The sequence below is a fragment of the Synchiropus splendidus genome, chromosome 9 (assembly GCF_027744825.2).
Source record: "Synchiropus splendidus isolate RoL2022-P1 chromosome 9, RoL_Sspl_1.0, whole genome shotgun sequence".
Lineage (NCBI taxonomy): Eukaryota > Metazoa > Chordata > Actinopteri > Syngnathiformes > Callionymidae > Synchiropus > Synchiropus splendidus.
This window is the reverse complement of record NC_071342.1, coordinates 93494-117875: the sequence shown is the minus strand read 5'-3', so window position 1 is coordinate 117875 and position 24382 is coordinate 93494.

Sequence of the window (24382 nt, the reverse complement as noted above, 5' to 3'; positions counted from 1 at the left end):
TGTTAATAACTTTGGAAAAACACTTCAGACAATTTAGATTTGATGTGCAACTACTAGAAAGACCCTTTCTGCTATAGTGGGAGGTTAAAATTTCATGTTCTGAAGCTTCCCTGAAAAGTTATGGCACAATGCACAAAAACGCTTTTCAGCCTGAGATAAGGTGGGTTTCGGAACGCCAAACATAAAAGTGTTGATAACTTTCGAAAAACACTTCAGACAGCTTAGATTTGATGTGCACCTACTAGAAAGACCCTTTCTGCTATAGTGGGAGGTTAAAATTTCATGTTCTGAAGCTTCCCTGAAAAGTTATGGCACAATGCGTAAAAACGCTTTTCAGCCTGAGATAAGGTGGGTTTCGGAACGCCAAACATAAAAGTGTTGATAACTTTGGAAAAACACTTCAGACAGTTTAGATTTGATGTGCAACTACTAGAAAGACCCTTTCTGCTATAGTGGGAGGTTAAAATTTCATGTTCTGAAGCTTCCCTGAAAAGTTATGGCACAATGCACAAAAACGCTTTTCAGCCTGAGATAAGGTGGGTTTCGGAACGCCAAACATAAAAGTGTTGATAACTTTCGAAAAACACTTCAGAGAGCTTAGATTTGATGTGCACCTGCTAGAAAGACCCTTTCTGCTATAGTGGGAGGTTAAAATTTCATGTTCTGAAGCTTTCCTGAAAAGTTATGGCACAATGCACAAAAACGCTTTTCAGCCTGAGATAAGGTGGGTTTCGGAACGCCAAACATAAAAGTGTTGATAACTTTTGAAAAACACTTCAGACAGCTTAGATTTGATGTGCAACTACTAGAAAGACGCTTTCTGCTATAGTGGGAGGTTAAAATTTCATGTTCTGAAGCTTCCCTGAAAAGTTATGGCACAATGCACAAAAACGCTTTTCAGCCTGAGATAAGGTGGGTTTCGGAACGCCAAACATAAAAGTGTTGATAACTTTCGAAAAGCACTTCAGACAGCTTAGATTTGATGTGCACCTACTAGAAAGACCCTTTCTGCTATAGTGGGAGGTTAAAATTTCATGTTCTGAAGCTTCCCTGAAAAGTTATGGCACAATGCGTAAAAACGCTTTTCAGCCTGAGATAAGGTGGGTTTCGGAACGCCAAACATAAAAGTGTTGATAACTTTGGAAAAACACTCCAGACAGTTTAGATTTGATGTGCAACTACTAGAAAGACCCTTTCTGCTATAGTGGGAGGTTAAAATTTCATGTTCTGAAGCTTCCCTGAAAAGTTATGGCACAATGCACAAAAACGCTTTTCAGCCTGAGATAAGGTGGGTTTCGGAACGCCAAACATAAAAGTGTTTATAACTTTGGAAAAACACTTCAGACAGTTTAGATTTGATGTGCAACTACTAGAAAGACCCTTTCTGCTATAGTGGGAGGTTAAAATTTCATGTTCTGAAGCTTTCCTGAAAAGTTATGGCACAATGCACAAAAACGCTTTTCAGCCTGAGATAAGGTGGGTTTCGGAACGCCAAACATAAAAGTGTTGATAACTTTTGAAAAACACTTCAGAGAGCTTAGATTTGATGTGCACCTACTAGAAAGACCCTTTCTGCTATAGTGGGAGGTTAAAATTTCATGTTCTGAAGCTTCCCTGAAAAGTTATGGCACAATGCGTAAAAACGCTTTTCAGCCTGAGATAAGGTGGGTTTCGGAACGCCAAACATAAAAGTGTTGATAACTTTGGAAAAACACTTCAGACAGTTTAGATTTGATGTGCAACTACTAGAAAGACCCTTTCTGCTATAGTGGGAGGTTAAAATTTCATGTTCTGAAGCTTTCCTGAAAAGTTATGGCACAATGCACAAAAACGCTTTTCAGCCTGAGATAAGGTGGGTTTCGGAACGCCAAACATAAAAGTGTTGATAACTTTCGAAAAACACTTCAGAGAGCTTAGATTTGATGTGCACCTACTAGAAAGACCCTTTCTGCTATAGTGGGAGGTTAAAATTTCATGTTCTGAAGCTTCCCTGAAAAGTTATGGCACAATGCGTAAAAACGCTTTTCAGCCTGAGATAAGGTGGGTTTCGGAACGCCAAACATAAAAGTGTTGATAACTTTGGAAAAACACTTCAGACAGTTTAGATTTGATGTGCAACTACTAGAAAGACCCTTTCTGCTATAGTGGGAGGTTAAAATTTCATGTTCTGAAGCTTCCCTGAAAAGTTATGGCACAATGCACAAAAACGCTTTTCAGCCTGAGATAAGGTGGGTTTCGGAACGCCAAACATAAAAGTGTTAATAACTTTGGAAAAACACTTCAGACAGTTTAGATTTGATGTGCAACTACTAGAAAGACCCTTTCTGCTATAGTGGGAGGTTAAAATTTCATGTTCTGAAGCTTTCCTGAAAAGTTATGGCACAATGCACAAAAACGCTTTTCAGCCTGAGATAAGGTGGGGTTCGGAACGCCAAACATAAAAGTGTTGATAACTTTCGAAAAACACTTCAGAGAGCTTAGATTTGATGTGCACCTACTAGAAAGACCCTTTCTGCTATAGTGGGAGGTTAAAATTTCATGTTCTGAAGCTTCCCTGAAAAGTTATGGCACAATGCGTAAAAACGCTTTTCAGCCTGAGATAAGGTGGGTTTCGGAACGCCAAACATAAAAGTGTTGATAACTTTGGAAAAACACTTCAGACAGTTTAGATTTGATGTGCAACTACTAGAAAGACCCTTTCTGCTATAGTGGGAGGTTAAAATTTCATGTTCTGAAGCTTCCCTGAAAAGTTATGGCACAATGCACAAAAACGCTTTTCAGCCTGAGATAAGGTGGGTTTCGGAACGCCAAACATAAAAGTGTTGATAACTTTCGAAAAACACTTCAGACAGCTTAGATTTGATGTGCACCTACTAGAAAGACCCTTTCTGCTATAGTGGGAGGTTAAAATTTCATGTTCTGAAGCTTCCCTGAAAAGTTATGGCACAATGCGTAAAAACGCTTTTCAGCCTGAGATAAGGTGGGTTTCGGAACGCCAAACATAAAAGTGTTGATAACTTTGGAAAAACACTTCAGACAGTTTAGATTTGATGTGCAACTACTAGAAAGACCCTTTCTGCTATAGTGGGAGGTTAAAATTTCATGTTCTGAAGCTTCCCTGAAAAGTTATGGCACAATGCACAAAAACGCTTTTCAGCCTGAGATAAGGTGGGTTTCGGAACGCCAAACATAAAAGTGTTAATAACTTTGGAAAAACACTTCAGACAGTTTAGATTTGATGTGCAACTACTAGAAAGACCCTTTCTGCTATAGTGGGAGGTTAAAATTTCATGTTCTGAAGCTTCCCTGAAAAGTTATGGCACAATGCACAAAAACGCTTTTCAGCCTGAGATAAGGTGGGTTTCGGAACGCCAAACATAAAAGTGTTGATAACTTTCGAAAAACACTTCAGAGAGCTTAGATTTGATGTGCACCTACTAGAAAGACCCTTTCTGCTATAGTGGGAGGTTAAAATTTCATGTTCTGAAGCTTCCCTGAAAAGTTATGGCACAATGCGTAAAAACGCTTTTCAGCCTGAGATAAGGTGGGTTTCGGAACGCCAAACATAAAAGTGTTGATAACTTTGGAAAAACACTTCAGACAGTTTAGATTTGATGTGCAACTACTAGAAAGACCCTTTCTGCTATAGTGGGAGGTTAAAATTTCATGTTCTGAAGCTTCCCTGAAAAGTTATGGCACAATGCACAAAAACGCTTTTCAGCCTGAGATAAGGTGGGTTTCGGAACGCCAAACATAAAAGTGTTAATAACTTTGGAAAAACACTTCACACAGTTTAGATTTGATGTGCAACTACTAGAAAGACCCTTTCTGCTATAGTGGGAGGTTAAAATTTCATGTTCTGAAGCTTCCCTGAAAAGTTATGGCACAATGCACAAAAACGCTTTTCAGCCTGAGATAAGGTGGGTTTCGGAACGCCAAACATAAAAGTGTTGATAACTTTCGAAAAACACTTCAGAGAGCTTAGATTTGATGTGCACCTACTAGAAAGACCCTTTCTGCTATAGTGGGAGGTTAAAATTTCATGTTCTGAAGCTTCCCTGAAAAGTTATGGCACAATGCGTAAAAACGCTTTTCAGCCTGAGATAAGGTGGGTTTCGGAACGCCAAACATAAAAGTGTTGATAACTTTGGAAAAACACTTCAGACAGTTTAGATTTGATGTGCAACTACTAGAAAGACCCTTTCTGCTATAGTGGGAGGTTAAAATTTCATGTTCTGAAGCTTCCCTGAAAAGTTATGGCACAATGCACAAAAACGCTTTTCAGCCTGAGATAAGGTGGGTTTCGGAACGCCAAACATAAAAGTGTTGATAACTTTTGAAAAACACTTCAGACAGCTTAGATTTGATGTGCAACTACTAGAAAGACCCTTTCTGCTATAGTGGGAGGTTAAAATTTCATGTTCTGAAGCTTCCCTGAAAAGTTATGGCACAATGCACAAAAACGCTTTTCAGCCTGAGATAAGGTGGGTTTCGGAACGCCAAACATAAAAGTGTTGATATCTTTCGAAAAACACTTCAGACAGCTTAGATTTGATGTGCACCTACTAGAAAGACCCTTTCTGCTATAGTGGGAGGTTAAAATTTCATGTTCTGAAGCTTCCCTGAAAAGTTATGGCACAATGCGTAAAAACGCTTTTCAGCCTGAGATAAGGTGGGTTTCGGAACGCCAAACATAAAAGTGTTGATAACTTTGGAAAAACACTTCAGACAGTTTAGATTTGATGTGCAACGACTAGAAAGACCCTTTCTGCTATAGTGGGAGGTTAAAATTTCATGTTCTGAAGCTTCCCTGAAAAGTTATGGCACAATGCACAAAAACGCTTTTCAGCCTGAGATAAGGTGGGTTTCGGAACGCCAAACATAAAAGTGTTAATAACTTTGGAAAAACACTTCAGACAGTTTAGATTTGATGTGCAACTACTAGAAAGACCCTTTCTGCTATAGTGGGAGGTTAAAATTTCATGTTCTGAAGCTTCCCTGAAAAGTTATGGCACAATGCACAAAAACGCTTTTCAGCCTGAGATAAGGTGGGTTTCGGAACGCCAAACATAAAAGTGTTGATAACTTTCGAAAAACACTTCAGAGAGCTTAGATTTGATGTGCACCTACTAGAAAGACCCTTTCTGCTATAGTGGGAGGTTAAAATTTCATGTTCTGAAGCTTCCCTGAAAAGTTATGGCACAATGCGTAAAAACGCTTTTCAGCCTGAGATAAGGTGGGTTTCGGAACGCCAAACATAAAAGTGTTGATAACTTTGGAAAAACACTTCAGACAGTTTAGATTTGATGTGCAACTACTAGAAAGACCCTTTCTGCTATAGTGGGAGGTTAAAATTTCATGTTCTGAAGCTTCCCTGAAAAGTTATGGCACAATGCACAAAAACGCTTTTCAGCCTGAGATAAGGTGGGTTTCGGAACGCCAAACATAAAAGTGTTAATAACTTTGGAAAAACACTTCAGACAGTTTAGATTTGATGTGCAACTACTAGAAAGACCCTTTCTGCTATAGTGGGAGGTTAAAATTTCATGTTCTGAAGCTTCCCTGAAAAGTTATGGCACAATGCACAAAAACGCTTTTCAGCCTGAGATAAGGTGGGTTTCGGAACGCCAAACATAAAAGTGTTGATAACTTTCGAAAAACACTTCAGAGAGCTTAGATTTGATGTGCACCTACTAGAAAGACCCTTTCTGCTATAGTGGGAGGTTAAAATTTCATGTTCTGAAGCTTCCCTGAAAAGTTATGGCACAATGCGTAAAAACGCTTTTCAGCCTGAGATAAGGTGGGTTTCGGAACGCCAAACATAAAAGTGTTGATAACTTTGGAAAAACACTTCAGACAGTTTAGATTTGATGTGCAACTACTAGAAAGACCCTTTCTGCTATAGTGGGAGGTTAAAATTTCATGTTCTGAAGCTTCCCTGAAAAGTTATGGCACAATGCACAAAAACGCTTTTCAGCCTGAGATAAGGTGGGTTTCGGAACGCCAAACATAAAAGTGTTGATAACTTTTGAAAAACACTTCAGACAGCTTAGATTTGATGTGCAACTACTAGAAAGACCCTTTCTGCTATAGTGGGAGGTTAAAATTTCATGTTCTGAAGCTTCCCTGAAAAGTTATGGCACAATGCACAAAAACGCTTTTCAGCCTGAGATAAGGTGGGTTTCGGAACGCCAAACATAAAAGTGTTGATATCTTTCGAAAAACACTTCAGACAGCTTAGATTTGATGTGCACCTACTAGAAAGACCCTTTCTGCTATAGTGGGAGGTTAAAATTTCATGTTCTGAAGCTTCCCTGAAAAGTTATGGCACAATGCGTAAAAACGCTTTTCAGCCTGAGATAAGGTGGGTTTCGGAACGCCAAACATAAAAGTGTTGATAACTTTGGAAAAACACTTCAGACAGTTTAGATTTGATGTGCAACGACTAGAAAGACCCTTTCTGCTATAGTGGGAGGTTAAAATTTCATGTTCTGAAGCTTCCCTGAAAAGTTATGGCACAATGCACAAAAACGCTTTTCAGCCTGAGATAAGGTGGGTTTCGGAACGCCAAACATAAAAGTGTTAATAACTTTGGAAAAACACTTCAGACAGTTTAGATTTGATGTGCAACTACTAGAAAGACCCTTTCTGCTATAGTGGGAGGTTAAAATTTCATGTTCTGAAGCTTTCCTGAAAAGTTATGGCACAATGCACAAAAACGCTTTTCAGCCTGAGATAAGGTGGGTTTCGGAACGCCAAACATAAAAGTGTTGATAACTTTCAAAAAACACTTCAGAGAGCTTAGATTTGATGTGCACCTACTAGAAAGACCCTTTCTGCTATAGTGGGAGGTTAAAATTTCATGTTCTGAAGCTTCCCTGAAAAGTTATGGCACAATGCGTAAAAACGCTTTTCAGCCTGAGATAAGGTGGGTTTCGGAACGCCAAACATAAAAGTGTTGATAACTTTGGAAAAACACTTCAGACAGTTTAGATTTGATGTGCAACTACTAGAAAGACCCTTTCTGCTATAGTGGGAGGTTAAAATTTCATGTTCTGAAGCTTTCCTGAAAAGTTATGGCACAATGCACAAAAACGCTTTTCAGCCTGAGATAAGGTGGGTTTCGGAACGCCAAACATAAAAGTGTTGATAACTTTTGAAAAACACTTCAGACAGCTTAGATTTGATGTGCAACTACTAGAAAGACCCTTTCTGCTATAGTGGGAGGTTAAAATTTCATGTTCTGAAGCTTCCCTGAAAAGTTATGGCACAATGCACAAAAACGCTTTTCAGCCTGAGATAAGGTGGGTTTCGGAACGCCAAACATAAAAGTGTTGATAACTTTGGAAAAACACTTCAGACAGTTTAGATTTGATGTGCAACTACTAGAAAGACCCTTTCTGCTATAGTGGGAGGTTAAAATTTCATGTTCTGAAGCTTCCCTGAAAAGTTATGGCACAATGCACAAAAACGCTTTTCAGCCTGAGATAAGGTGGGTTTCGGAACGCCAAACATAAAAGTGTTAATAACTTTGGAAAAACACTTCAGACAGTTTAGATTTGATGTTCAACTACTAGAAAGACCCTTTCTGCTATAGTGGGAGGTTAAAATTTCATGTTCTGAAGCTTCCCTGAAAAGTTATGGCACAATGCACAAAAACGCTTTTCAGCCTGAGATAAGGTGGGTTTCGGAACGCCAAACATAAAAGTGTTGATAACTTTCGAAAAACACTTCAGAGAGCTTAGATTTGATGTGCACCTACTAGAAAGACCCTTTCTGCTATAGTGGGAGGTTAAAATTTCATGTTCTGAAGCTTCCCTGAAAAGTTATGGCACAATGCGTAAAAACGCTTTTCAGCCTGAGATAAGGTGGGTTTCGGAACGCCAAACATAAAAGTGTTGATAACTTTGGAAAAACACTTCAGACAGTTTAGATTTGATGTGCAACTACTAGAAAGACCCTTTCTGCTATAGTGGGAGGTTAAAATTTCATGTTCTGAAGCTTCCCTGAAAAGTTATGGCACAATGCACAAAAACGCTTTTCAGCCTGAGATAAGGTGGGTTTCGGAACGCCAAACATAAAAGTGTTGATAACTTTTGAAAAACACTTCAGACAGCTTAGATTTGATGTGCAACTACTAGAAAGACGCTTTCTGCTATAGTGGGAGGTTAAAATTTCATGTTCTGAAGCTTCCCTGAAAAGTTATGGCACAATGCACAAAAACGCTTTTCAGCCTGAGATAAGGTGGGTTTCGGAACGCCAAACATAAAAGTGTTGATAACTTTCGGAAAGCACTGCAGACAGCTTAGATTTGATGTGCACCTACTAGAAAGACCCTTTCTGCTATAGTGGGAGGTTAAAATTTCATGTTCTGAAGCTTCCCTGAAAAGTTATGGCACAATGCGTAAAAACGCTTTTCAGCCTGAGATAAGGTGGGTTTCGGAACGCCAAACATAAAAGTGTTGATAACTTTGGAAAAACACTTCAGACAGTTTAGATTTGATGTGCAACTACTAGAAAGACCCTTTCTGCTATAGTGGGAGGTTAAAATTTCATGTTCTGAAGCTTCCCTGAAAAGTTATGGCACAATGCACAAAAACGCTTTTCAGCCTGAGATAAGGTGGGTTTCGGAACGCCAAACATAAAAGTGTTAATAACTTTGGAAAAACACTTCAGACAGTTTAGATTTGATGTGCAACTACTATGAAGACCCTTTCTGCTATAGTGGGAGGTTAAAATTTCATGTTCTGAAGCTTTCCTGAAAAGTTATGGCACAATGCACAAAAACGCTTTTCAGCCTGAGATAAGGTGGGTTTCGGAACGCCAAACATAAAAGTGTTGATAACTTTTGAAAAACACTTCAGACAGCTTAGATTTGATGTGCACCTACTAGAAAGACCCTTTCTGCTATAGTGGGAGGTTAAAATTTCATGTTCTGAAGCTTCCCTGAAAAGTTATGGCACAATGCGTAAAAACGCTTTTCAGCCTGAGATAAGGTGGGTTTCGGAACGCCAAACATAAAAGCGTTGATAACTTTGGAAAAACACTTCAGACAGTTTAGATTTGATGTGCAACTACTAGAAAGACCCTTTCTGCTATAGTGGGAGGTTAAAATTTCATGTTCTGAAGCTTTCCTGAAAAGTTATGGCACAATGCACAAAAACGCTTTTCAGCCTGAGATAAGGTGGGTTTCGGAACGCCAAACATAAAAGTGTTGATAACTTTTGAAAAACACTTCAGACAGCTTAGATTTGATGTGCAACTACTAGAAAGACCCTTTCTGCTATAGTGGGAGGTTAAAATTTCATGTTCTGAAGCTTCCCTGAAAAGTTATGGCACAATGCACAAAAACGCTTTTCAGCCTGAGATAAGGTGGGTTTCGGAACGCCAAACATAAAAGTGTTGATAACTTTCGAAAAACACTTCAGAGAGCTTAGATTTGATGTGCACCTACTAGAAAGACCCTTTCTGCTATAGTGGGAGGTTAAAATTTCATGTTCTGAAGCTTCCCTGAAAAGTTATGGCACAATGCGTAAAAACGCTTTTCAGCCTGAGATAAGGTGGGTTTCGGAACGCCAAACATAAAAGTGTTGATAACTTTGGAAAAACACTTCAGACAGTTTAGATTTGATGTGCAACTACTAGAAAGACCCTTTCTGCTATAGTGGGAGGTTAAAATTTCATGTTCTGAAGCTTCCCTGAAAAGTTATGGCACAATGCACAAAAACGCTTTTCAGCCTGAGATAAGGTGGGTTTCGGAACGCCAAACATAAAAGTGTTAATAACTTTGGAAAAACACTTCAGACAGTTTAGATTTGATGTGCAACTACTGGAAAGACCCTTTCTGCTATAGTGGGAGGTTAAAATTTCATGTTCTGAAGCTTTCCTGAAAAGTTATGGCACAATGCACAAAAACGCTTTTCAGCCTGAGATAAGGTGGGTTTCGGAACGCCAAACATAAAAGTGTTGATAACTTTCGAAAAACACTTCAGAGAGCTTAGATTTGATGTGCACCTACTAGAAAGACCCTTTCTGCTATAGTGGGAGGTTAAAATTTCATGTTCTGAAGCTTCCCTGAAAAGTTATGGCACAATGCGTAAAAACGCTTTTCAGCCTGAGATAAGGTGGGTTTCGGAACGCCAAACATAAAAGTGTTGATAACTTTGGAAAAACACTTCAGACAGCTTAGATTTGATGTGCAACTACTAGAAAGACCCTTTCTGCTATAGTGGGAGGTTAAAATTTCATGTTCTGAAGCTTCCCTGAAAAGTTATGGCACAATGCACAAAAACGCTTTTCAGCCTGAGATAAGGTGGGTTTCGGAACGCCAAACATAAAAGTGTTGATAACTTTTGAAAAACACTTCAGACAGCTTAGATTTGATGTGCAACTACTAGAAAGACCCTTTCTGCTATAGTGGGAGGTTAAAATTTCATGTTCTGAAGCTTCCCTGAAAAGTTATGGCACAATGCACAAAAACGCTTTTCAGCCTGAGATAAGGTGGGTTTCGGAACGCCAAACATAAAAGTGTTGATATCTTTCGAAAAACACTTCAGACAGCTTAGATTTGATGTGCACCTACTAGAAAGACCCTTTCTGCTATAGTGGGAGATTAAAATTTCATGTTCTGAAGCTTCCCTGAAAAGTTATGGCACAATGCGTAAAAACGCTTTTCAGCCTGAGATAAGGTGGGTTTCGGAACGCCAAACATAAAAGTGTTGATAACTTTGGAAAAACACTTCAGACAGTTTAGATTTGATGTGCAACTACTAGAAAGACCCTTTCTGCTATAGTGGGAGGTTAAAATTTCATGTTCTGACGCTTTCCTGAAAAGTTATGGCACAATGCACAAAAACGCTTTTCAGCCTGAGATAAGGTGGGTTTCGGAACGCCAAACATAAAAGTGTTGATAACTTTTGAAAAACACTTCAGACAGCTTAGATTTGATGTGCAACTACTAGAAAGACCCTTTCTGCTATAGTGGGAGGTTAAAATTTCATGTTCTGAAGCTTCCCTGAAAAGTTATGGCACAATGCGTAAAAACGCTTTTCAGCCTGAGATAAGGTGGGTTTCGGAACGCCAAACATAAAAGTGTTGATAACTTTGGAAAAACACTTCAGACAGTTTAGATTTGATGTGCAACTACTAGAAAGACCCTTTCTGCTATAGTGGGAGGTTAAAATTTCATGTTCTGAAGCTTCCATGAAAAGTTATGGCACAATGCACAAAAACGCTTTTCAGCCTGAGATAAGGTGGGTTTCGGAACGCCAAACATAAAAGTGTTAATAACTTTGGAAAAACACTTCAGACAGTTTAGATTTGATGTGCAACTACTAGAAAGACCCTTTCTGCTATAGTGGGAGGTTAAAATTTCATGTTCTGAAGCATTCCTGAAAAGTTATGGCACAATGCACAAAAACGCTTTTCAGCCTGAGATAAGGTGGGTTTCGGAACGCCAAACATAAAAGTGTTGATAACTTTCAAAAAACACTTCAGAGAGCTTAGATTTGATGTGCACCTACTAGAAAGACCCTTTCTGCTATAGTGGGAGGTTAAAATTTCATGTTCTGAAGCTTCCCTGAAAAGTTATGGCACAATGCGTAAAAACGCTTTTCAGCCTGAGATAAGGTGGGTTTCGGAACGCCAAACATAAAAGTGTTGATAACTTTGGAAAAACACTTCAGACAGTTTAGATTTGATGTGCAACTACTAGAAAGACCCTTTCTGCTATAGTGGGAGGTTAAAATTTCATGTTCTGAAGCTTTCCTGAAAAGTTATGGCACAATGCACAAAAACGCTTTTCAGCCTGAGATAAGGTGGGTTTCGGAACGCCAAACATAAAAGTGTTGATAACTTTCGAAAAACACTTCAGAGAGCTTAGATTTGATGTGCACCTACTAGAAAGACCCTTTCTGCTATAGTGGGAGGTTAAAATTTCATGTTCTGAAGCTTCCCTGAAAAGTTATGGCACAATGCGTAAAAACGCTTTTCAGCCTGAGATAAGGTGGGTTTCGGAACGCCAAACATAAAATTGTTGATAACTTTGGAAAAACACTTCAGACAGTTTAGATTTGATGTGCAACTACTAGAAAGACCCTTTCTGCTATAGTGGGAGGTTAAAATTTCATGTTCTGAAGCTTCCCTGAAAAGTTATGGCACAATGCACAAAAACGCTTTTCAGCCTGAGATAAGGTGGGTTTCGGAACGCCAAACATAAAAGTGTTAATAACTTTGCAAAAACACTTCAGACAGTTTAGATTTGATGTGCAACTACTAGAAAGACCCTTTCTGCTATAGTGGGAGGTTAAAATTTCATGTTCTGAAGCTTTCCTGAAAAGTTATGGCACAATGCACAAAAACGCTTTTCAGCCTGAGATAAGGTGGGTTTCGGAACGCCAAACATAAAAGTGTTGATAACTTTCAAAAAACACTTCAGAGAGCTTAGATTTGATGTGCACCTACTAGAAAGACCCTTTCTGCTATAGTGGGAGGTTAAAATTTCATGTTCTGAAGCTTCCCTGAAAAGTTATGGCACAATGCGTAAAAACGCTTTTCAGCCTGAGATAAGGTGGGTTTCGGAACGCCAAACATAAAAGTGTTGATAACTTTGGAAAAACACTTCAGACAGTTTAGATTTGATGTGCAACTACTAGAAAGACCCTTTCTGCTATAGTGGGAGGTTAAAATTTCATGTTCTGAAGCTTTCCTGAAAAGTTATGGCACAATGCACAAAAACGCTTTTCAGCCTGAGATAAGGTGGGTTTCGGAACGCCAAACATAAAAGTGTTGATAACTTTGGAAAAACACTTCAGACAGTTTAGATTTGATGTGCAACTACTAGAAAGACCCTTTCTGCTATAGTGGGAGGTTAAAATTTCATGTTCTGAAGCTTCCCTGAAAAGTTATGGCACAATGCACAAAAACGCTTTTCAGCCTGAGATAAGGTGGGTTTCGGAACGCCAAACATAAAAGTGTTAATAACTTTGGAAAAACACTTCAGACAGTTTAGATTTGATGTTCAACAACTAGAAAGACCCTTTCTGCTATAGTGGGAGGTTAAAATTTCATGTTCTGAAGCTTCCCTGAAAAGTTATGGCACAATGCACAAAAACGCTTTTCAGCCTGAGATAAGGTGGGTTTCGGAACGCCAAACATAAAAGTGTTGATAACTTTCGAAAAACACTTCAGAGAGCTTAGATTTGATGTGCACCTACTAGAAAGACCCTTTCTGCTATAGTGGGAGGTTAAAATTTCATGTTCTGAAGCTTCCCTGAAAAGTTATGGCACAATGCGTAAAAACGCTTTTCAGCCTGAGATAAGGTGGGTTTCGGAACGCCAAACATAAAAGTGTTGATAACTTTGGAAAAACACTTCAGACAGTTTAGATTTGATGTGCAACTTCTAGAAAGACCCTTTCTGCTATAGTGGGAGGTTAAAATTTCATGTTCTGAAGCTTCCCTGAAAAGTTATGGCACAATGCACAAAAACGCTTTTCAGCCTGAGATAAGGTGGGTTTCGGAACGCCAAACATAAAAGTGTTGATAACTTTTGAAAAACACTTCAGACAGCTTAGATTTGATGTGCAACTACTAGAAAGACGCTTTCTGCTATAGTGGGAGGTTAAAATTTCATGTTCTGAAGCTTCCCTGAAAAGTTATGGCACAATGCACAAAAACGCTTTTCAGCCTGAGATAAGGTGGGTTTCGGAACGCCAAACATAAACGTGTTGATAACTTTCGAAAAGCACTTCAGACAGCTTAGATTTGATGTGCACCTACTAGAAAGACCCTTTCTGCTATAGTGGGAGGTTAAAATTTCATGTTCTGAAGCTTCCCTGAAAAGTTATGGCACAATGCGTAAAAACGCTTTTCAGCCTGAGATAAGGTGGGTTTCGGAACGCCAAACATAAAAGTGTTGATAACTTTGGAAAAACACTTCAGACAGTTTAGATTTGATGTGCAACTACTAGAAAGACCCTTTCTGCTATAGTGGGAGGTTAAAATTTCATGTTCTGAAGCTTCCCTGAAAAGTTATGGCACAATGCACAAAAACGCTTTTCAGCCTGAGATAAGGTGGGTTTCGGAACGCCAAACATAAAAGTGTTAATAACTTTGGAAAAACACTTCAGACAGTTTAGATTTGATGTGCAACTACTAGAAAGACCCTTTCTGCTATAGTGGGAGGTTAAAATTTCATGTTCTGAAGCTTTCCTGAAAAGTTATGGCACAATGCACAAAAACGCTTTTCAGCCTGAGATAAGGTGGGTTTCGGAACGCCAAACATAAAAGTGTTGATAACTTTTGAAAAACACTTCAGAGAGCTTAGATTTGATGTGCACCTACTAGAAAGACCCTTTCTGCTATAGTGGGAGGTTAAAATTTCATGTTCTGAAGCTTCCCTGAAAAGTTATGGCACAATGCGTAAAAACGCTTTTCAGCCTGAGATAAGGTGGGTTTCGGAACGCCAAACATAAAAGTGTTGATAACTTTGGAAAAACACTTCAGACAGTTTAGATTTGATGTGCAACTACTAGAAAGACCCTTTCTGCTATAGTGGGAGGTTAAAATTTCATGTTCTGAAGCTTTCCTGAAAAGTTATGGCACAATGCACAAAAACGCTTTTCAGCCTGAGATAAGGTGGGTTTCGGAACGCCAAACATAAAAGTGTTGATAACTTTTGAAAAACACTTCAGACAGTTTAGATTTGATGTGCAACTACTAGAAAGACCCTTTCTGCTATAGTGGGAGGTTAAAATTTCATGTTCTGAAGCTTCCCTGAAAAGTTATGGCACAATGCACAAAAACGCTTTTCAGCCTGAGATAAGGTGGGTTTCGGAACGCCAAACATAAAAGTGTTGATAACTTTCGAAAAACACTTCAGAGAGCTTAGATTTGATGTGCACCTACTAGAAAGACCCTTTCTGCTATAGTGGGAGGTTAAAATTTCATGTTCTGAAGCTTCCCTGAAAAGTTATGGCACAATGCGTAAAAACGCTTTTCAGCCTGAGATAAGGTGGGTTTCGGAACGCCAAACATAAAAGTGTTGATAACTTTGGAAAATCACTTCAGACAGTTTAGATTTGATGTGCAACTACTAGAAAGACCCTTTCTGCTATAGTGGGAGGTTAAAATTTCATGTTCTGAAGCTTCCCTGAAAAGTTATGGCACAATGCACAAAAACGCTTTTCAGCCTGAGATAAGGTGGGTTTCGGAACGCCAAACATAAAAGTGTTAATAACTTTGGAAAAACACTTCAGACAGTTTAGATTTGATGTGCAACTACTAGAAAGACCCTTTCTGCTATAGTGGGAGGTTAAAATTTCATGTTCTGAAGCTTTCCTGAAAAGTTATGGCACAATGCACAAAAACGCTTTTCAGCCTGAGATAAGGTGGGTTTCGGAACGCCAAACATAAAAGTGTTGATAACTTTCGAAGAACACTTCAGAGAGCTTAGATTTGATGTGCACCTACTAGAAAGACCCTTTCTGCTATAGTGGGAGGTTAAAATTTCATGTTCTGAAGCTTCCCTGAAAAGTTATGGCACAATGCACAAAAACGCTTTTCAGCCTGAGATAAGGTGGGTTTCGGAACGCCAAACATAAAAGTGTTAATAACTTTGGAAAAACACTTCAGACAGTTTAGATTTGATGTGCAACTACTAGAAAGACCCTTTCTGCTATAGTGGGAGGTTAAAATTTCATGTTCTGAAGCTTCCCTGAAAAGTTATGGCACAATGCACAAAAACGCTTTTCAGCCTGAGATAAGGTGGGTTTCGGAACGCCAAACATAAAAGTGTTGATAACTTTCGAAAAACACTTCAGACAGCTTAGATTTGATGTGCACCTACTAGAAAGACCCTTTCTGCTATAGTGGGAGGTTAAAATTTCATGTTCTGAAGCTTCCCTGAAAAGTTATGGCACAATGCGTAAAAACGCTTTTCAGCCTGAGATAAGGTGGGTTTCGGAACGCCAAACATAAAAGTGTTGATAACTTTGGAAAAACACTTCAGACAGTTTAGATTTGATGTGCAACTACTAGAAAGACCCTTTCTGCTATAGTGGGAGGTTAAAATTTCATGTTCTGAAGCTTCCCTGAAAAGTTATGGCACAATGCACAAAAACGCTTTTCAGCCTGAGATAAGGTGGGTTTCGGAACGCCAAACATAAAAGTGTTGATAACTTTCGAAAAACACTTCAGAGAGCTTAGATTTGATGTGCACCTGCTAGAAAGACCCTTTCTGCTATAGTGGGAGGTTAAAATTTCATGTTCTGAAGCTTCCCTGAAAAGTTATGGCACAATGCACAAAAACGCTTTTCAGCCTGAGATAAGGTGGGTTTCGGAACGCCAAACATAAAAGTGTTAATAACTTTGGAAAAACACTTCAGACAATTTAGATTTGATGTGCAACTACTAGAAAGACCCTTTCTGCTATAGTGGGAGGTTAAAATTTCATGTTCTGAAGCTTCCCTGAAAAGTTATGGCACAATGCACAAAAACGCTTTTCAGCCTGAGATAAGGTGGGTTTCGGAACGCCAAACATAAAAGTGTTGATAACTTTCGAAAAACACTTCAGACAGCTTAGATTTGATGTGCACCTACTAGAAAGACCCTTTCTGCTATAGTGGGAGGTTAAAATTTCATGTTCTGAAGCTTCCCTGAAAAGTTATGGCACAATGCGTAAAAACGCTTTTCAGCCTGAGATAAGGTGGGTTTCGGAACGCCAAACATAAAAGTGTTGATAACTTTGGAAAAACACTTCAGACAGTTTAGATTTGATGTGCAACTACTAGAAAGACCCTTTCTGCTATAGTGGGAGGTTAAAATTTCATGTTCTGAAGCTTCCCTGAAAAGTTATGGCACAATGCACAAAAACGCTTTTCAGCCTGAGATAAGGTGGGTTTCGGAACGCCAAACATAAAAGTGTTGATAACTTTCGAAAAACACTTCAGAGAGCTTAGATTTGATGTGCACCTGCTAGAAAGACCCTTTCTGCTATAGTGGGAGGTTAAAATTTCATGTTCTGAAGCTTTCCTGAAAAGTTATGGCACAATGCACAAAAACGCTTTTCAGCCTGAGATAAGGTGGGTTTCGGAACGCCAAACATAAAAGTGTTGATAACTTTTGAAAAACACTTCAGACAGCTTAGATTTGATGTGCAACTACTAGAAAGACGCTTTCTGCTATAGTGGGAGGTTAAAATTTCATGTTCTGAAGCTTCCCTGAAAAGTTATGGCACAATGCACAAAAACGCTTTTCAGCCTGAGATAAGGTGGGTTTCGGAACGCCAAACATAAAAGTGTTGATAACTTTCGAAAAGCACTTCAGACAGCTTAGATTTGATGTGCACCTACTAGAAAGACCCTTTCTGCTATAGTGGGAGGTTAAAATTTCATGTTCTGAAGCTTCCCTGAAAAGTTATGGCACAATGCGTAAAAACGCTTTTCAGCCTGAGATAAGGTGGGTTTCGGAACGCCAAACATAAAAGTGTTGATAACTTTGGAAAAACACTCCAGACAGTTTAGATTTGATGTGCAACTACTAGAAAGACCCTTTCTGCTATAGTGGGAGGTTAAAATTTCATGTTCTGAAGCTTCCCTGAAAAGTTATGGCACAATGCACAAAAACGCTTTTCAGCCTGAGATAAGGTGGGTTTCGGAACGCCAAACATAAAAGTGTTAATAACTTTGGAAAAACACTTCAGACAGTTTAGATTTGATGTGCAACTACTAGAAAGACCCTTTCTGCTATAGTGGGAGGTTAAAATTTCATGTTCTGAAGCTTTCCTGAAAAGTTATGGCACAATGCACAAAAACGCTTTTCAGCCTGAGATAAGGTGGGTTTCGGAACGCCAAACATAAAAGTGTTGATAACTTTTGAAAAACACTTCAGAGAGCTTAGATTTGATGTGCACCTACTAGAAAGACCCTTTCTGCTATAGTGGGAGGTTAAAATTTCATGTTCTGAAGCTTCCCTGAAAAGTTATGGCACAATGCGTAAAAACGCTTTTCAGCCTGAGATAAGGTGGGTTTCGGAACGCCAAACATAAAAGTGTTGATAACTTTGGAAAAACACTTCAGACAGTTTAGATTTGATGTGCAACTACTAGAAAGACCCTTTCTGCTATAGTGGGAGGTTAAAATTTCATGTTCTGAAGCTTTCCTGAAAAGTTATGGCACAATGCACAAAAACGCTTTTCAGCCTGAGATAAGGTGGGTTTCGGAACGCCAAACATAAAAGTGTTGATAACTTTTGAAAAACACTTCAGACAGCTTAGATTTGATGTGCAACTACTAGAAAAACCCTTTCTGCTATAGTGGGAGGTTAAAATTTCATGTTCTGAAGCTTTCCTGAAAAGTTATGGCACAATGCACAAAAACGCTTTTCAGCCTGAGATAAGGTGGGGTTCGGAACGCCAAACATAAAAGTGTTGATAACTTTCGAAAAACACTTCAGAGAGCTTAGATTTGATGTGCACCTACTAGAAAGACCCTTTCTGCTATAGTGGGAGGTTAAAATTTCATGTTCTGAAGCTTCCCTGAAAAGTTATGGCACAATGCGTGAAAACGCTTTTTAGCCTGAGATAAGGTGGGTTTCGGAACGCCAAACATAAAAGTGTTGATAACTTTGGAAAAACACTTCAGACAGTTTAGATTTGATGTGCAACTACTAGAAAGACCCTTTCTGCTATAGTGGGAGGTTAAAATTTCATGTTCTGAAGCTTCCCTGAAAAGTTATGGCACAATGCACAAAAACGCTTTTCAGCCTGAGATAAGGTGGGTTTCGGAACGCCAAACATAAAAGTGTTGATAACTTTCGAAAAACACTTCAGACAGCTTAGATTTGATGTGCACCTACTAGAAAGACCCTTTCTGCTATAGTGGGAGGTTAAAATTTCATGTTCTGAAGCTTCCCTGAAAAGTTATGGCACAATGCGTAAAAACGCTTTTCAGCCTGAGATAAGGTGGGTTTCGGAACGCCAAACATAAAAGTGTTGATAACTTTGGAAAAACACTTCAGACAGTTTAGATTTGATGTGCAACTACTAGAAAGACCCTTTCTGCTATAGTGGGAGGTTAAAATTTCATGTTCTGAAGCTTCCCTGAAAAGTTATGGCACAATGCACAAAAACGCTTTTCAGCCTGAGATAAGGTGGGTTTCGGAACGCCAAACATAAAAGTGTTGATAACTTTCGAAAAACACTTCAGACAGCTTAGATTTGATGTGCACCTACTAGAAAGACCATTTCTGCTATAGTGGGAGGTTAAAATTTCATGTTCTGAAGCTTTCCTGAAAAGTTATGGCGAAATGCACAAAAACGCTTTTCAGCCTGAGATAAGGTGGGTTTCGGAACGCCAAACATAAAAGTGTTGATAACTTTTGAAAAACACTTCAGACAGCTTAGATTTGATGTGCAACTACTAGAAAGACCCTTTCTGCTATAGTGGGAGGTTAAAATTTCATGTTCTGAAGCTTCCCTGAAAAGTTATGGCACAATGCACAAAAACGCTTTTCAGCCTGAGATAAGGTGGGTTTCGGAACGCCAAACATAAAAGTGTTGATATCTTTCGAAAAACACTTCAGACAGCTTAGATTTGATGTGCACCTACTAGAAAGACCCTTTCTGCTATAGTGGGAGGTTAAAATTTCATGTTCTGAAGCTTCCCTGAAAAGTTATGGCACAATGCGTAAAAACGCTTTTCAGCCTGAGATAAGGTGGGTTTCGGAACGCCAAACATAAAAGTGTTGATAACTTTGGAAAAACACTTCAGACAGTTTAGATTTGATGTGCAACTACTAGAAAGACCCTTTCTGCTATAGTGGGAGGTTAAAATTTCATGTTCTGAAGCTTCCCTGAAAAGTTATGGCACAATGCACAAAAACGCTTTTCAGCCTGAGATAAGGTGGGTTTCGGAACGCCAAACATAAAAGTGTTAATAACTTTGGAAAAACACTTCAGACAGTTTAGATTTGATGTGCAACTACTAGAAAGACCCTTTCTGCTATAGTGGGAGGTTAAAATTTCATGTTCTGAAGCTTTCCTGAAAAGTTATGGCACAATGCACAAAAACGCTTTTCAGCCTGAGATAAGGTGGGTTTCGGAACGCCAAACATAAAAGTGTTGATAACTTTCAAAAAACACTTCAGAGAGCTTAGATTTGATGTGCACCTACTAGAAAGACCCTTTCTGCTATAGTGGGAGGTTAAAATTTCATGTTCTGAAGCTTCCCTGAAAAGTTATGGCACAATGCGTAAAAACGCTTTTCAGCCTGAGATAAGGTGGGTTTCGGAACGCCAAACATAAAAGTGTTGATAACTTTGGAAAAACACTTCAGACAGTTTAGATTTGATGTGCAACTACTAGAAAGACCCTTTCTGCTATAGTGGGAGGTTAAAATTTCATGTTCTGAAGCTTTCCTGAAAAGTTATGGCACAATGCACAAAAACGCTTTTCAGCCTGAGATAAGGTGGGTTTCGGAACGCCAAACATAAAAGTGTTGATAACTTTTGAAAAACACTTCAGACAGCTTAGATTTGATGTGCAACTACTAGAAAGACCCTTTCTGCTATAGTGGGAGGTTAAAATTTCATGTTCTGAAGCTTCCCTGAAAAGTTATGGCACAATGCACAAAAACGCTTTTCAGCCTGAGATAAGGTGGGTTTCGGAACGCCAAACATAAAAGTGTTGATAACTTTGGAAAAACACTTCAGACAGTTTAGATTTGATGTGCAACTACTAGAAAGACCCTTTCTGCTATAGTGGGAGGTTAAAATTTCATGTTCTGAAGCTTCCCTGAAAAGTTATGGCACAATGCACAAAAACGCTTTTCAGCCTGAGATAAGGTGGGTTTCGGAACGCCAAACATAAAAGTGTTAATAACTTTGGAAAAACACTTCAGACAGTTTAGATTTGATGTTCAACTACTAGAAAGACCCTTTCTGCTATAGTGGGAGGTTAAAATTTCATGTTCTGAAGCTTCCCTGAAAAGTTATGGCACAATGCACAAAAACGCTTTTCAGCCTGAGATAAGGTGGGTTTCGGAACGCCAAACATAAAAGTGTTGATAACTTTCGAAAAACACTTCAGAGAGCTTAGATTTGATGTGCACCTACTAGAAAGACCCTTTCTGCTATAGTGGGAGGTTAAAATTTCATGTTCTGAAGCTTCCCTGAAAAGTTATGGCACAATGCGTAAAAACGCTTTTCAGCCTGAGATAAGGTGGGTTTCGGAACGCCAAACATAAAAGTGTTGATAACTTTGGAAAAACACTTCAGACAGTTTAGATTTGATGTGCAACTACTAGAAAGACCCTTTCTGCTATAGTGGGAGGTTAAAATTTCATGTTCTGAAGCTTCCCTGAAAAGTTATGGCACAATGCACAAAAACGCTTTTCAGCCTGAGATAAGGTGGGTTTCGGAACGCCAAACATAAAAGTGTTGATAACTTTTGAAAAACACTTCAGACAGCTTAGATTTGATGTGCAACTACTAGAAAGACGCTTTCTGCTATAGTGGGAGGTTAAAATTTCATGTTCTGAAGCTTCCCTGAAAAGTTATGGCACAATGCACAAAAACGCTTTTCAGCCTGAGATAAGGTGGGTTTCGGAACGCCAAACATAAAAGTGTTGATAACTTTCGGAAAGCACTTCAGACAGCTTAGATTTGATGTGCACCTACTAGAAAGACCCTTTCTGCTATAGTGGGAGGTTAAAATTTCATGTTCTGAAGCTTCCCTGAAAAGTTATGGCACAATGCGTAAAAACGCTTTTCAGCCTGAGATAAGGTGGGTTTCGGAACGCCAAACATAAAAGTGTTGATAACTTTGGAAAAACACTTCAGACAGTTTAGATTTGATGTGCAACTACTAGAAAGACCCTTTCTGCTATAGTGGGAGGTTAAAATTTCATGTTCTGAAGCTTCCCTGAAAAGTTATGGCACAATGCACAAAAACGCTTTTCAGCCTGAGATAAGGTGGGTTTCGGAACGCCAAACATAAAAGTGTTAATAACTTTGGAAAAACACTTCAGACAGTTTAGATTTGATGTGCAACTACTAGAAAGACCCTTTCTGCTATAGTGGGAGGTTAAAATTTCATGTTCTGAAGCTTTCCTGAAAAGTTATGGCACAATGCACAAAAACGCTTTTCAGCCTGAGATAAGGTGGGTTTCGGAACGCCAAACATAAAAGTGTTGATAACTTTTGAAAAACACTTCAGAGAGCTTAGATTTGATGTGCACCTACTAGAAAGACCCTTTCTGCTATAGTGGGAGGTTAAAATTTCATGTTCTGAAGCTTCCCTGAAAAGTTATGGCACAATGCGTAAAAACGCTTTTCAGCCTGAGATAAGGTGGGTTTCGGAACGCCAAACATAAAAGTGTTGATAACTTTGGAAAAACACTTCAGACAGTTTAGATTTGATGTGCAACTACTAGAAAGACCCTTTCTGCTATAGTGGGAGGTTAAAATTTCATGTTCTGAAGCTTTCCTGAAAAGTTATGGCACAATGCACAAAAACGCTTTTCAGCCTGAGATAAGGTGGGTTTCGGAACGCCAAACATAAAAGTGTTGATAACTTTTGAAAAACACTTCAGACAGCTTAGATTTGATGTGCAACTACTAGAAAGACCCTTTCTGCTATAGTGGGAGGTTAAAATTTCATGTTCTGAAGCTTCCCTGAAAAGTTATGGCACAATGCACAAAAACGCTTTTCAGCCTGAGATAAGGTGGGTTTCGGAACGCCAAACATAAAAGTGTTGATAACTTTCGAAAAACACTTCAGAGAGCTTAGATTTGATGTGCACCTACTAGAAAGACCCTTTCTGCTATAGTGGGAGGTTAAAATTTCATGTTCTGAAGCTTCCCTGAAAAGTTATGGCACAATGCGTAAAAACGCTTTTCAGCCTGAGATAAGGTGGGTTTCGGAACGCCAAACATAAAAGTGTTGATAACTTTGGATAAACACTTCAGACAGTTTAGATTTGATGTGCAACTACTAGAAAGACCCTTTCTGCTATAGTGGGAGGTTAAAATTTCATGTTCTGAAGCTTCCCTGAAAAGTTATGGCACAATGCACAAAAACGCTTTTCAGCCTGAGATAAGGTGGGTTTCGGAACGCCAAACATAAAAGTGTTAATAACTTTGGAAAAACACTTCAGACAGTTTAGATTTGATGTGCAACTACTGGAAAGACCCTTTCTGCTATAGTGGGAGGTTAAAATTTCATGTTCTGAAGCTTTCCTGAAAAGTTATGGCACAATGCACAAAAACGCTTTTCAGCCTGAGATAAGGTGGGTTTCGGAACGCCAAACATAAAAGTGTTGATAACTTTCGAAAAACACTTCAGAGAGCTTAGATTTGATGTGCACCTACTAGAAAGACCCTTTCTGCTATAGTGGGAGGTTAAAATTTCATGTTCTGAAGCTTCCCTGAAAAGTTATGGCACAATGCGTAAAAACGCTTTTCAGCCTGAGATAAGGTGGGTTTCGGAACGCCAAACATAAAAGTGTTGATAACTTTGGAAAAACACTTCAGACAGCTTAGATTTGATGTGCAACTACTAGAAAGACCCTTTCTGCTATAGTGGGAGGTTAAAATTTCATGTTCTGAAGCTTCCCTGAAAAGTTATGGCACAATGCACAAAAACGCTTTTCAGCCTGAGATAAGGTGGGTTTCGGAACGCCAAACATAAAAGTGTTGATAACTTTCGAAAAACACTTCAGACAGCTTAGATTTGATGTGCACCTACTAGAAAGACCCTTTCTGCTATAGTGGGAGGTTAAAATTTCATGTTCTGAAGCTTCCCTGAAAAGTTATGGCACAATGCGTAAAAACGCTTTTCAGCCTGAGATAAGGTGGGTTTCGGAACGCCAAACATAAAAGTGTTGATAACTTTGGAAAAACACTTCAGACAGTTTAGATTTGATGTGCAACTACTAGAAAGACCCTTTCTGCTATAGTGGGAGGTTAAAATTTCATGTTCTGAAGCTTCCCTGAAAAGTTATGGCACAATGCACAAAAACGCTTTTCAGCCTGAGATAAGGTGGGTTTCGGAACGCCAAACATAAAAGTGTTAATAACTTTGGAAAAACACTTCAGACAGTTTAGATTTGATGTGCAACTACTAGAAAGACCCTTTCTGCTATAGTGGGAGGTTAAAATTTCATGTTCTGAAGCTTCCCTGAAAAGTTATGGCACAATGCACAAAAACGCTTTTCAGCCTGAGATAAGGTGGGTTTCGGAACGCCAAACATAAAAGTGTTGATAACTTTCGAAAAACACTTCAGAGAGCTTAGATTTGATGTGCACCTACTAGAAAGACCCTTTCTGCTATAGTGGGAGGTTAAAATTTCATGTTCTGAAGCTTCCCTGAAAAGTTATGGCACAAT